Below are 14,561 nucleotides of genomic sequence, written 5' to 3'. Positions count from 1 at the left end.
CATCAAACAGGCTGGAGCAACAGTCCAGAGAGACAGGATGGTTCAATGATTAGGACACTAGCCTTGGAGTCAGGAGACTTGGGTTGATTTTTTTCCTCTGCCACAGACTCCCTGTATGACCTTGGGCAAGTCACTTAGGCCCAGATACTCAAAGCTATATAGGCACCTTACTTTCCATTGAATCAATCAGGATCTGGGCCTAAATTCCCATCTGTGAAAGAGAGGCAATAGCATGTCCCTATCTCATTGATACTATGGTAACAGGGGCCATATAAATATCTTAAAGAGAGAGGTTTTTGTGCCTGTTTCATTTAAATATCAAAAATGAAGCTTTTAAATGAATTAAATATGGCACTGCATAATGCAATCAGAGCAGTCGCCACTATGTCATTTATTTTGATAGTAAATTCTCGCTATGTTACAGCGTTACCACATTTTCATTATGCAGCAGGTTTTTGTATTGTCGATAATGGACAGCTAAGAGGAAGGCTAACAAGTGCACAAGCGCTTTCTGGAAAATGAGTATAATCTGATACAAAAGGGCTTCTTGAAATGAGAAACCTTTATACACAGGAAAATGTACATGGTTTTAACTTAAAGGTCACTGTATGCGTTTGGGCGTGGTACACAAAATATATATTCTCTCAAAGGCAAACTGTTCAGCAATTCATCAGTCACACTTTACACTAAGGTTCCATTTTTCAAGGGTTAGTATTATGGGGTGTTATAAGCCAATTACAGACATGAGCGGCATGTGTCATAGATAGTGACAAGTGCTTAAGTAGAAGAAACAACCTATTGACCTGTTGAACTCTCACATGCTATAGTGATTGATTAATCATTAATGAAACAATTTATTAACCTTTTAGTAACTTTGCAAATTATTTATGAATACAACCTTAATTAACCATTTATTAAAACATCTGTTAACCATTTATTCACCCCCTATAACCTATTTATAAATGGAATCTTAACATAACGTGTGACTAACACATTTAATTCCACAGAAGACTGGGTCTGAGGCCCCAATAGTTCCCCTCCAGCATAAAATCATGGATAAGGGACCAAACTAATGCAAACATTCAGCAGTTCTTCATTTCCACATCTCACTCAGCTTTTCCATGCATTCAGATCACAGCTCCAATCCCTGTGCTCTGCTCTAGATCAAACACACTGGTCCTGCTGGGGGAAGTATTATTCTAGCCTGTATCCTGCAATCTCATCCCCTAGGCACATCAACATCAATGGCACACTGTGTGGCCACTGCGGAAATGTGCTGAAGTCACTGGGGCCCAAAAAAATCACAAGTTTGCAGATACATCTACCATGAATTTGCTGAAAGTATTTCTACAAATGGTGTAGAAAATTCATTATACAATATATTCCTTGGGCCTGACCCTACCAATACTTATACACTGAGTAACTTTACTCATGTGAAAAGTCCCACAGCACTATTCATGTGCAAGTTTGCAGGGCCAGCGCCAGATTGTGAACCCTTTACTCACACTGGCAAGCAGCTACATGCATGAGTAGATCTGTTGACTGCAGTATGACTCCCAGCAGAATGCTATCCAGATGCGCCTGATTCACCATTGCCTTGCACCTTGTGCTGTCATTTACAGCAGTGCAACAAGAGTGCAGAACGCTAGTGAACCTGAATGTACTGTAGTGTTACATGCACTTTGCATTAGTGTAAATGGCTGTGCAAGGTGAAGGACAATAGAGAACCAGACCTATGTCAATGTATGTAAGCGTGGCATAATTTGGTTTCAAATTTTGATCAATCTTAGGTACTTATATGGCCCTTATCACCATAGCATGTGAACACTTCACAATCTTTATTATATTTATCCTCTGAGAGGTAGGGCAGTGCTCATATCCCCTTTTTTTTTTCAGATTGGGGATCTGAGGAACAGAGAGACTAAGGCCCTGATCCTTAAAGGCATGTAGGCATTTGTGAAAAATGTCAGGTCTTAGTTTTGTCCTGATGTGGAACAGAAACACTTTTGAAATTGTGAAAATTCTTGTGGGATGGGAAAACTTCTTTCCTGCCCCACCCTAGTCACTTGGAGTAGATTGTGGAGAGCTTCGTAATATGATACTTCCTCTCCATTCTTCCATGCTTGGCTGAGCAATGAAATAGTTAACATTTGATGTTGACGTTTGAAGTAGCATCATGGGTATCTGCATTAGTACCCATTGAAATGAATGGGGCAATTCACATATCAGAGCTATTGTTTCAAGCTCTCTGCAAATTCAGACAGACATCACTGCATCGGTTTTCCTCAGGGGGGATCATATTTTCAAGACTCTCTTGCTATCATAACAAGAAAAGATTTCCTTTTTTGAAAAATTGAAAGCTAAGATCTGGAGAACAATTGAGAGATCTGTCTTCTACTTGCAACTCAGTTAGTTCTTCATATCTCCTGAAGAGGACCACAGTCCATATTTTATCAAAGGGATAATAACTAACTAATATTTTCCCACTAAATACAATACAGGACATAACATTGAAATGCAGTCAGTTACATTCTAAGTTCCTTTTCACTGTGCTATATTCATATTCCTGAATATTAGCCTGTGCTAGTACTTACCTTTCAATCGGGAATTATGTGCAAAACTTCTTCTCTTCTTGCAGCTTATTCATACCCTCTGTGGACATTCTGAAGTGTTACTAATGTATTTTTCTTCCATTTCCCTTTTACCTGTCTCCTCTCTCAACAGTCTCTTTTAGTCCCACATTCCCATTTAAAGCTCTTTAGAGCACTTGGCTTTCCCAACTGCAAAATTTGCTTGGACTGCAAATGTTGAGATTTAACTGAGAGCTGAATGTGCATCTTTGGCTCCTAAACCCCTCCCAGATGAAAGTTTGAGATTCTGTATTTGCTCCTAGCACTAGTAATACCTGACAGGAAATTCCAATGCAACTGCAGTTCATGAAAAGTTTGAAGCAAAGTTTTATTTTATATTCCAACTTTTTCCTACTGCCCATGATAAGAAACATCAAAGGCAGAGGGACCACAGTCTAGTGACTGGAATAGGAGATTTATGGATTTTCATTCCCAGCTGTGCTGCTAATTTTATTATTAATAATTATTACTATTACGGCAGCCCCATTGTGTTAGGCATTATGCACACGTAAAAAAAGATAGTCCTTGTCTCAAAGATCTTACGATCTTTGCATGTGACAAGAGACAACTCACGGATGCAGCAGATTATAAAGGGTAGGTGAGAGGACAAGGTCCAAGGAAGCAATCATGTTTGGTATATTTAATAGCAGTGCCAGCATGCCAACAGCCTATCATAACTTGCTGTGTGATCTTGGGCAAGTCATTTAGACCCTGATCCTGCAAACCTATAGGAACATGCTTACCTTTATTAAATAGCAGTAAGTAGGATTCAAAATAGTAAAGGTAAGCAGGCTCCTTACCTGTGATTCTGCAAGCAAGCATGTTTGCGGGATCACAGCTTTAACTTTGTGCCTCAGTTTACCTATCTGTAATATAGGTGTAATAACGCTTACCTTCCTTGCAGGGGTGTGGTCAGGTTTAACTAATGTTTGTAAAGTTATTTGGGATCCTCAGCTGAAAGTTGCTCCCTATAAATGAATTGTTAAGACATATAAGAAGTGTATAACTTGAATTGTGCAAGTACTATATGACATTTGACTTCTCATGTGCCACACAATTCCAGATGCTTTTCTTTTTGTATATGAACTCCCAAAGCTCCTTATGACTCCTTCAAAACAACCTGAAAAGGCAAGAAAGAAGCAGCAGAGCATAATTTTCATTTCTGCCATTGCACTGTTTAGAAATAAAGGGCTGGAGGGGAAATCATCAGGGATACACAGGTGCAAAAATCAGTTACCACTCTTAGCCTTCGGTGACGCTGGAGTTCCAACAAGATCCGCTTGTCGGCATATGTGTTGCCAGTGCCACTAGTGGTTTAGCCACTTTCCATGTGAAAAAGACTTCATGGAGCGGATGTGACCACACTGGCAATGGGAGAACCTGGAGGTCAACCAGGTCCCTTCCCAATTGAGTCACTTGCTGAGTCACATTCTGCCTTTGGATGCCCATGTGACACTCCTATTGATATTACTGAGAGTCCATCATGCATATCTATGAGCAGTATATGACTCTGAGAAGGTCACTTCCTTCCATCTACATCAAGTAGTCTATAAGCTGGATAGAAGCAGAGCCTTGCTGAGAAACACCCTCCTAGCTGAAGTGAGTTGTCCTATGTACATATATTTATATTCAAATCATATCTCCCCAGGTTGCTGAAGAATGGAAAAGGTCTTCACTTAGACACGAATGAATTGCTAGTCTGGCTTGAGAACTTCCACTGGCAATCATTCTAAAGCCTATTCATTGGACACATCTCTGTTAAGACTTCTGGCTCCAAGTCTGCAGTCCAACTCCTCATTCCTGGAAATCAGAGCAGGGGGATCCCCCTTGCGTACTATTATTATCTGTATTAAGTAGCACCTGATCAAGATTGGCACCTTGCTGTTCTCAGCACTGTACAAACAAATGAGAAAAAAAAAAGTGTCTGACACAAATAGCTCACAGTCTGTATGCAGTCATTTAAGCAGGAATGTCCCAAACATTGCCTCTATCCCACACCTTCCTTTAGCAGTCAGCAGTCACATCTCAAAACTATTGCATTTAAATGTCACAGTGCAAAATCCATACCATTGATTTGCAAGAACAATGGTGTTCCAATGCGGAGAAACTCATTTTTTTCCAGATAGTGCTTCATTTCAAAGTTCATATGAATTGATATGAAATCAACACTGGACTTTGCTATAGAACAACTGCTTTTAAAAGGGCAATGGTACAAGAAGGTGTATTGCAGAGATGGGTTTGGCTCTTCATAGAATGTGTAAGTGCTTTGCTTTGTTCATAGCCATGAAGACTGTTATTCATAGAATCCCACTTTGAAGAAAAGGTGCTTGGCTAGCATGTTCCCAGATTGTTTTTACAGCCTAGTGTTGTGTACCTGTTTCCCAGTCAAGGAAAGAAAGGGCGTGACTCTCCTCTCGCTTACACCAGTATAGATCAGGAGTAACTTCACTGCAGTTAATGGAATAAAATCATTGTTAGGTGAGAGAAGGATCTAACCCAGGGAGACAGAATTTGTCATCTTGAAATTCTGCTCTGCTGGTGCTGCTGCTGCTACAGGTCTCTTGTAGAAACCTCTCAGCAGCATGTAATTTAAATCCAATTGGACTTAAGTATGGACTAATAAAAAATTCTCTACTTCCTTACCTATCGTGGCATAAGCCCAAGCTGCATTCGGTCATGGGTCCCTACAGCATTTACAGTAAATGGATGGGCAAAAACTCCCCACACAAACTTGCAAGACATTATATTAAAAAGGGAAAGGAAAATCCAAACAGCTCAGCAGGGACTAAGAATGTATAACTTCTATTGTCTCACCCATGCTGTTGGTGATTTGACTGCTGGAGATATTAAGAGCTTGATTCCGCAAGTCTTTTGCATGCAGAAATCCTATTGAAGTTGAGTGTTGTGACTGCTGTTCATCACATAGGTCACAATCAAACATATATTACCTTGTAAGTCCCACCGCCATCTGTCTGTTGTACCCACCTGTTGTCTCAGAGAGTGTAAGCGCTTCAGGGCGGGGACCACTTTAGTTCTCTATTTGCACAGAGGAGTTGGGATCTCTAAGCACTATTGCAATACCAGTAATTCATAATAATGAACTCCCAGCAAGGTCCTCTGCAGGACAACAGAAGAATTGCAAAAAGAACAGGAGTACTTGTGGCACCTTAGAGGTGCCACAAGTACTCCTGTTCTTTTTGCGGATACAGACTAACACGGCTGCTACTCTGAAAGAAGAATTGCAATACCAGCTGACACCACTTTTCCATCAAGAGCTGTATGTTCTCTCCACCAGTAGCCAGTACCAAATGGTTCAGAGGAAGATGTGAAACTGCTGCAGTGGACAGTTATGCAGTAACATGATTCACTGGCCTGAAGACAAAGGGTCCTACAATTGCATGGTATTTATTTGAGGAGGGAGGGATAGCTCAGTGGTTTAGCATTAGCCTACTAAACCCAGAGTTATGAGCTCAATCCTTGAGGGGGCCACTTAGGGATCTAGGGCAAAATCAGTATTTGGTCCTACTAGTGAAGGCAGGGGGCTGGACTTGATGACCTTTCAAGGTCCCTTCCAGTTCTATGAGATAGGCATATCTCCATATATTTATTTGTTGCCCCAGTGGGGGCACTGTGTATCCAGGAGGTACAGTTTCCCATGCAAGAAGGGGGGGAGGGACATGCATTTTGCTTTCTATCCACCTTACAGTCCATTCATCCAGCCCATACTGCTTTAACTTGGCGGCAAGAATACTGTGGGAGACCGTATCAAAAGCTTTGCTAAAGTCAAGGAATAACACATCCACTGCTTTCCCCTCATCCACAGAGCCAGTTATCTCATCATAGAAGGCAATTAGGTTAGTCAGGCACGACTTCCCCTTGGTGAATCCATGCTGACTGTTCCTGATCACTTTCCTCTCCCCTAAGGGTTTCATAATTGATTCCTTGAGGACCTGCTCCATGATTTTTCCAGGGACTGAGGTGAGGCTGACTGGCCTGTAGTTCCCCGGATCCTCCTTCTTCCCTTTTTTAAAGATGGGCACTACATTAGCCTTTTTCCAGTCATCTGGGACCTCCCCCGACCGCCATGAGTTTTCAAAAATAATGGCCAATGGCTCTGCAATCTCATCCGCCAACTCCTTTAGCACCCTCGGATGCAGCGCATCCGGCCCCATGGACTTGTGCATGTCCAGTTTTTCTAAATAGTCCCGAACCACTTCTTTCTCCACAGAGGGCAGGTCACCTTCTCCCCATATTGTGCTGCTCAATGCAGCAGTCTGGGAGCTGACCTTGTTTGTGAAGACAGGCAAAAAAAGCATTGAGTACATTAGCTTTTTCCACATCCTCAGTCACTAGGTTGCCTCCCTCATCAGTAAGGGGCCCACACTTTCCTTGACTTTCTTCTTGTTGCTAAAACAACAAGGAGTCTGGTGGCACCTTAAAGACTAACAGATTTATTTGGGCATAAGCTTTCGTGAGTTAAAACCTCACTTCTTCGGATGCATCATACCTTGTTGCTAACATACCTGAAGAAACCCTTTTTGTTACTCTTAACATCTCTTGCTAGCTGCAATTCCAAGTGTGATTTGGCCTTCCTGATTTCACTCCTGCATGCCTGAGCAATATTTTTATACTCCTCCCTGGTCATTTGTCCAATCTTCCACTTCTTGTAAGCTTCTTTTTTGCATTTAAGATCAGCAAGGATTTCACTGTTTAGCCAAGCTGGTCACCTGCCATATTTACTATTCTTTCTACACATCGGGATGGTTTGTTCCTGCAACCGCAATAAGGATTCTTTAAAATACAGCCAGCTCTCCTGGACCCCTTTGCCCTTCATGTTATTCTCCCAGGGGATCCTGCCCATCTGTTCCCTGAGGGAGTCAAAGTCTGCTTTTTTGAAGTCCAGGGTCCGTATTCTGCTGCTCTCCTTTCTTCCTTGTGTCAGGATCCTGAACTCAACCATCTCATGGTCACTGCCTCCCAGGTTCCCATCCACTTTTGCTTCCCCTACTAGTTCTTCCCTGTTTGTGAGCAGCAGGTCAAGAAAAGCTCTGCCCCTAGTTGGTTCTTCCAGCACTTGCACCAGGAAATTGTCCCCTACACTTTCCAAAAACTTCCTGGATTGTCTGTGCACCACTGTATTGCTCTCCCAGCAGATATCAGGGTGATTAAAGTCTCCCATGAGAACCAGGGCCTGCGATCTAGCAACTTCTGCTAGTTGCCAGAAGAAAGCCTCGTCCACCTCATCCCCCTGGTCTGGTGGTCTATAGTAGACTCCAACCACGACATCACCCTTGTTGCTCACACTTCTCAACTTTATCCAGAGACTCTCAGGTTTTTCTGCAGTTTCATACCGGAGCTCTGAGCAGTCATACTCCTCTCTTACATACAACGCAACTCCCCCACCTTTTCTGCCCTGCCTGTCCTTCCTGAACAGTTTATATCCATCCATGATAGTACTCCCCTTTTGGTGATCAGCGTCAGCTAACAGACCTCAAGGACATAATTTTCAATATATATATTACTCCCAGACATACCTTTCACGATGACTAGGATGACTGGTGTGACACAGGCTTTCAGTGGAGAACTTTCCTGCCACCCTTTATGACCTATTGTATAATATCAGACCCAGGAGATCCCTGTAGTCCTTATCACTCCCTCCCTCCCACATGCCCTCTCAGTTAGTATCAAGAGGTCCCTGGGTCACAGTGTTCCCGCAGTCCGGCCTTAGGCAATTACATTTTTCACACACGTGTATCATTTTATTAGGGGCCAGATTCTGACACCCTTACTCATGCTGAATAATGCCTCCCTCCTACCGTGGCGCCACTCATTTCACCAGGACTCCTTGTGGAGTAAGGAATTATGCAACCTGAATGAACGTACCAGAATCTGGTCCTTGGTGTTTAGCCTCCTAATTAGCTGCAGCAGCATCTCTGGAAGGAATTGCCCCTCCCTTCTCCTCCCATGATCCTTCTGTCTCCGAAGGAGGGAAGCTGGCCTCTTCCCATCAGACACTGCTGCACCCCACCCATCAAGAACACTGCTGCAGCTGAGCCCATTTGACCAAGTCATGCATCCTGTGTTGTACCTTGTCCATCGTCACTTGATGCTGCATCTCAGAAGATTCGGTCTCTGTTGTCTGCAATCCACAGTCCTACTGATAGGTTTAAGGCAGGAGTTCTCAAACTGGGGGTTGAGACCCCTCAGGGGGTCACGAGGTTATTCCAGGGTGGGTCGTGAGCTGTCAGCCTCCACCCAAAACCCCGCTTTGCCTCCAGCATTTATAATGGTGTTAAATATATAAAAAGTGTTTTTAATGTACAAGGAGGGGGTCGCACTCAGGGGCTTGCTATGTAAAAGGGGTCAGCAGTACAAAAGTTTGAGAACCACTGGTTTAAGGTAAAGCCAGCTATGATGAGATGTCGATGATTAAGCTGGTGAATATTCATTCATCAGAAAGTGAAATGATGTTAATATAAAATGAGCACAGGATCTACTCTGTTTTTCATTCAATTAACAGCACAATCATGACTAACTGCCCTGTGGTGATGTAGATTTAGTCAAGTCATTAAGATTTCAGATTACATGTGGTGCTAACTCCCCTTTCTCTGCCCCCAGCCTGTTTTTCAGCCTATCACAATCCAAACCGAAACAAAATCACCAGGGGTTAAAAAAGCTAAATTGGATTACAGTCACACTCTTCAGAAAATAGAGTATTCCTAGTAATTGCATTCCATTGAATAAATATCCCTACATTAGTTTACATCACATTAGTATTCTGACAATGATTATTTTCATTGTAATTTGCTTGTCCGGGAATAAGTGCAACACAGTGCATGGTGCACAAACAATTGCTGCATTCAGAGCTTTCATGTTTTAAAGATGAAACCGGGTCCTGAGTGCAGCATTAATACAACCTTAGATTTTAAAAAGCCCTGTCTCTAATGCTGGAGACTTAAGAGCCAGATAACTGAGAGTCTGATCCTGCTCCCTGAAGTCACTGTGAATTCTGCCATTTACTTCAGCAGATGCGGGGCCCTTGAAAGTTATTTTTCTTTATATTGCAGTACTCTCCAACAATGGGTTAGTCGCTTTGCAAACATATAGGACCAAATTGCTATACCTGCGCTCATGTTGGATAGCATTTATTACAATGGGACTTCTTATGGTCAGGTCCTCTCAGAGGTCCAGAGAGGCCTGGGCCACTTCCAGCTTTTGAGGCCCCTAGCCATAATAAAAATTTAAAATGACGACACATGAAAACAAAATAAGGCACCCAAAAAAGAGTGAGACATAATTTTAATTTTTTTTAATTTAGCAAATGCTTTTATAGCCTTTTTCTGTGCAATACACTAATTATTGAGGAAAAAAATCTAGCTGTTGTGCAATGTCACCGTTGATATTAAGCATGGTGAGCCCATTCAAACGCTGTTGTCCCATTGTTGAACGGTGATAGTTCTTTACCTGCTTCAACACATTGAAGGTGCGTTCACCTGAAGCCACTGATGCAGGCAAACTGACAAAAATCTGCAGTGCAATTGTGATATTAGGAAACACCCCAGAGAGTCCAAGTTTGAGTATTTCTTGAAGCAATTCCTTTGGCTTGCAATCCAATTTAAAGTTCGTCAAATATATTCGTTAGAGGAAGATGACCTCGTCACTGAGATCTTTTGAGATTTCTTTGTTGTACTGTTGCTGAAATTGTTCAGCTGCAGAAAGTAGATCTTCAATTCTCAGTCTGTTGAACTGCCAAAGACACCCCAAAAGGGTACAAATTAGTCTCAGTGACTCAAATCGACATGTAAGACCTGATTGAATAGAGTCAATGACAACAAGGAAGACACTGACCCTATAATGCTGGTTGGCATCGGATTCAGTAGATAAGTTGCAATTGGTGGAGAACTCAGAAGAAATGCCAATATTCTGTGCTACTAATTTGGACTCAGTCAGGATCGCATCCCATTGTTCACGAATCTGCTGAATGTCATTGATAAGACTTTCAATGTTATCCCTCTCAACATCAAGTGTAGCATTGTGTGCTTCAATTACCAGATTAGTTTGGTGGATCATTGTAAGTAGCTTCATCCACAAAGATGACATCAGAATTCATTCAAATGTGGACATGTGCTTCTGAATAGACTGAAGTTCAGTTCGAGCCTGTGCAGTGAGATTGAGAGATTCAAGCTCATTTAAAGCCTTTCTCACTGAATTCAAATGCTGCGCAACTGGTTGAACACCATCAATCCATGCAGACCATCTAGTTTTGGACATCCCATGCAGTGAAACAGGAAGATATTGCTTCAGAATTCCCCACCTTTGGGGACTGCTACTGAAGAGACTGTGCATTTGTTGAACAGTTCCAAAGTAAGTAATTGCCTCCTCGCATGATTCAGCACAGTCAACACCTACAAGGTTTAGTGTGTGGTTTCCACAGCTGGAGAAAATACAGTTTGAATTATGCTCAAGCAGAACTGCTTGTATACCTTTGTACTTCCCAGCCATATTGGATCCATTGTCATAGGCTTGACCAATGCAGACTTGAAAATCTAACTTAAAACCTTCTAGAATTGCTAGTACTCAAGCAGCAATTTCTTTTCCAGTTTTTCTCATGAAATTATCAAAGAAAATAAACCTTTCCTCAATTGAAAATATTGAGCTGTCTACAATCTTAACATATTGAATAACCATAGCAGTCTGTTCCTTGTGAGAACAATCTGGAGTGGCATCAACAATGATTGAAAAATACTTGGCATTTCGAATCTCATCAAGAATTGTTGTTTGTATGAATGACCCACGTAGCTCAATAAACTCGTTTTGTATGCGTGTAGAGAGATAATGGACTTGCATGCATTTTTGACTCTCTTGCAATTCTCAAACACGTTTAACATGCTCTGATAAACATGGGTCATATTTGCTGAGGAGCTCAACTATGCCTAGAAAGTTTCCATTTGCACAATCACCAATATGTTGACTGGAACCAAAGAAAACCAATCCCTACTCAGAAAGAAAAAGGATGACGTTCAGGATGCGCTCAAGAAGTTTTTTCCAGTTATTAGTTTCTGAAGAGAGTTCAGTCAAGAGTAAATTCTCAACTGAACTTTCAGCTAATGCTGCCCTACTGGCTGATTTCTATGCAACATAGTTTTCTTTGTGTGACGTTGAACTCTCATGTGAAGGTATTTGGTCTTTCAACTTCCTCCAACCTGCGTTGATGCTCCATCCTGATTGATCAGAGAGAACTGATGCATTTGCAGCACTCTTGTTCAAAATGAAGCAGGGTGCACAGTACAGAGATTGTTGTTCTGTACTCCAGCATAACCAGTCTCTTGTGCAGGTCTCACCATTTGGAAGAGTTTCTGTCAGCAGACGAGTAGGGAAAGCATGATTATCAGCATCTTGTGGAATGTTACTTGGAATTTCAAAACAACTAATTTGAAGAAAAGATTGCATTTGGGCAGCATTGCTCTTGTCAATAATTCCAATGTCAGTCACAGTCACACCTGTAGTACTCATGAATTGTTCTTGCTGCGTAAGATCTACATCTTCCTGTTGCTGTTGAGTTTCTTGATCATACTCTGGATCTTCTGTTGCATCTGTTACTGTTGGCACATCTTCTTGACTACTGTCCTCATGTTCAGGTATTGGCATTGAAAAATCACCTGTTGCAGTTGCGGCGTTTTCATTATCTGTAGCATTGTTTGTTGGGGAAGGTATGTTTTCTAGTGGTTTGAGAAATGAAGTTATTGGCCTTGAGCTCTTAGCTGCTGCTTCACTCAGTTGTTTTCGCCATCTCTTGCTTGCACCACTTTCAAATCTCCTCTTCATAGTGATCTAGCTGGTCAGTATGTAGCCTATCCACACTTGAAATATTTTGCTGTAAATAAGTAGCTTATCTATACTTGAAATCTTTTACTGTAAACATGTACACAAATGCTGAATGGTACACAAATGCTCAAAAGACTTAAAATGAAGGAATACTAATTAAGAACACAAAATGAAACAGTCAGACAGGATATTATCCTTAACACTGAATCAAAACTCAAGCATGCAAGGTATAATATAACAGGCTGAGCTGAAGACAAAGGGATGACATATATATAGTAAACACAGACACGGATACAGATAGAGGGATAACATCCAAAAATTTCAAACATGTGTCCTCATGAAATTCACTGTACAAGATTGTCCTCACAAATGTTCACCGACGAGGGGTGCAAAAGGAGCAGATGCCCCAGGGCTGGAGATTTAAAAGGGCCTGGGGCTCCGGCTGCTGCCGTCGCTACCGTGGCAATGGCCAGAGCCCCGGGCCCTTTAAATCGCTGCTGGAGCCCCGGGTGACGCGGGACAGGCAGCGCAGATGGGCTGGCCCCCAACCCCGCCCCTTCCTCCCAAGGCCCCGCCCCTTCCAGGGGGGCCTGAGCCGGCCCCGTACCAGTAAGAGTTCAATTTTACTTTCACCCCTGGCTAGGAGTTGGGTGCCAAATTCACTTGGGCTCTTTACTGATAAGTTATTTTCATACCTAGTGCAACACACTAAGTAGCAAGTACCAAGGGACATGTACGCACGTCACCAAGATGGGAGGGGAGCAAAATGGGGTGGAGAAACCATTATACATGTAGACATGAAAAGCCAGGGGTTGGATTGGACCAGTCTGCAGCAGCTCAGGGAGCCATCATTACAGCATTGAAGGCTGCCATCATGTACTCCAGAACCTATGTTTTAATTTAAAAATTAAAAGCCTCTTCTGATCCTTGTGGTTGCAAAGAAAACCTTCCAAACTTGAACTGCAGCAATGATGTTTGCCTGAGAAATGAGCATCTGATGAAGATCTGCACAACCTGCTGTGAGCAACATCTCTTGTTGGTGGCACAAATGAGCAGAGCTTGGGAAAATACTGCATTTATTTGTTTCCAGTCTGACCCCTTGGGGGAGCAGTACCACCACAAGATGCTCCACCCAGCCCGTAGGACCACCGGAACCCCTCTAGATTCCAGTATAAAAACCTAGTGGTTGGAGCTCTGCAGATCCAGAGAGGTTCCAGAATCAAGAAAGGACAATATCCTGATGGGTATGCCTGCTTCCGGTGACATCATTTCCTTACCTCCAACCCTTTCAGGGATTATCAAGGTGTATTGCCCCTTCTGATGCAAGAACCCCATGAGGATGATCCAGGACCAGACACAAGTGGCCAGGCCACGGAACCATGCCTGAGGCTGGAACGAACAAGAAAACACAGGTTTGTCACATGCATGGCTCTAATCTCTGGCAGGTCTCTGAAGATCCAAGCCACTCCTAAAATCTCTGTGTGTTCAGGCAGAAGAACGCTCTTCCCATTTCACTGAAGGCCAGGACCACCCCACGGACAGAACAATACAAAGGAAACTGCTCCTGATCTCACTCCCACTGGAGTCAATAGGAATATTCCTATTGCGTTCAATGGGATCAGTTTTTCTACGAGCAGGGACAATATGGTGCTAATATGTCATGCACACTAACGGTGAGGTTTAATAGTGTTGGGCGGCAGTTAACTGAAATGCACTTTAGGTAATGATCCAAGACGTAACAATTTGGAGGTGGGAGAGGAGAAGAAGGAAACAGAGCATACAGTACAGGAAAGGGGTTTAGCAATAGCTGATATACTCATATGTGACATCAATATCTTGGCTCAGTAGCCATGGATATCATAAAACCACCATGTACAATTAGACACAATCTGTGATCTGTATTTCATTATACGTCCAGAACGAACACAGCATGGTTATGAAATTCATTCTCCTGCCTTAGAGACTGCATGGCCTTTCCAGGGTAAGGCTGAGGTCGCTGTCTTGTGACAGCAAAAATCTTCTGTTTTCTGCCTGGTTTTTATAATCTTGCCAGCATTGAGTTAATTAGTTTGATTTTGTTTTTGTATATGGCATTAGCCTTGTGGG

At 42.5% G+C, this 14,561-nt stretch overlaps 1 long non-coding RNA gene across 4 annotated transcripts in view; it reads left to right on the top strand.

Moving 5' to 3' along the window:
- The window catches only part of LOC112059103 (uncharacterized), a 52,387-nt gene that overhangs the window by 28,567 nt on the left and 9,259 nt on the right, over positions 1 to 14,561 (top strand). For 2 of the 4 annotated variants that reach the window (XR_010599004.1, XR_006177019.2), the window contains one exon: positions 4,279 to 13,016. The exons of the other annotated variants lie outside the window; for them this stretch is intronic. This is a non-coding gene — a long non-coding RNA (uncharacterized LOC112059103). Of the gene's footprint in view, positions 1 to 4,278; positions 13,017 to 14,561 lie in introns of those variants that run through there. 4 annotated transcript variants of the gene reach the window in all.

This window comes from Chrysemys picta, chromosome 2, assembly GCF_011386835.1.
Source record: "Chrysemys picta bellii isolate R12L10 chromosome 2, ASM1138683v2, whole genome shotgun sequence".
In the NCBI taxonomy this organism is placed as follows: Eukaryota; Metazoa; Chordata; order Testudines; family Emydidae; genus Chrysemys; species Chrysemys picta.
The sequence above is the reverse complement of the archived record's forward strand: the minus strand, read 5'-3'. Positions and strand labels throughout refer to the sequence as shown.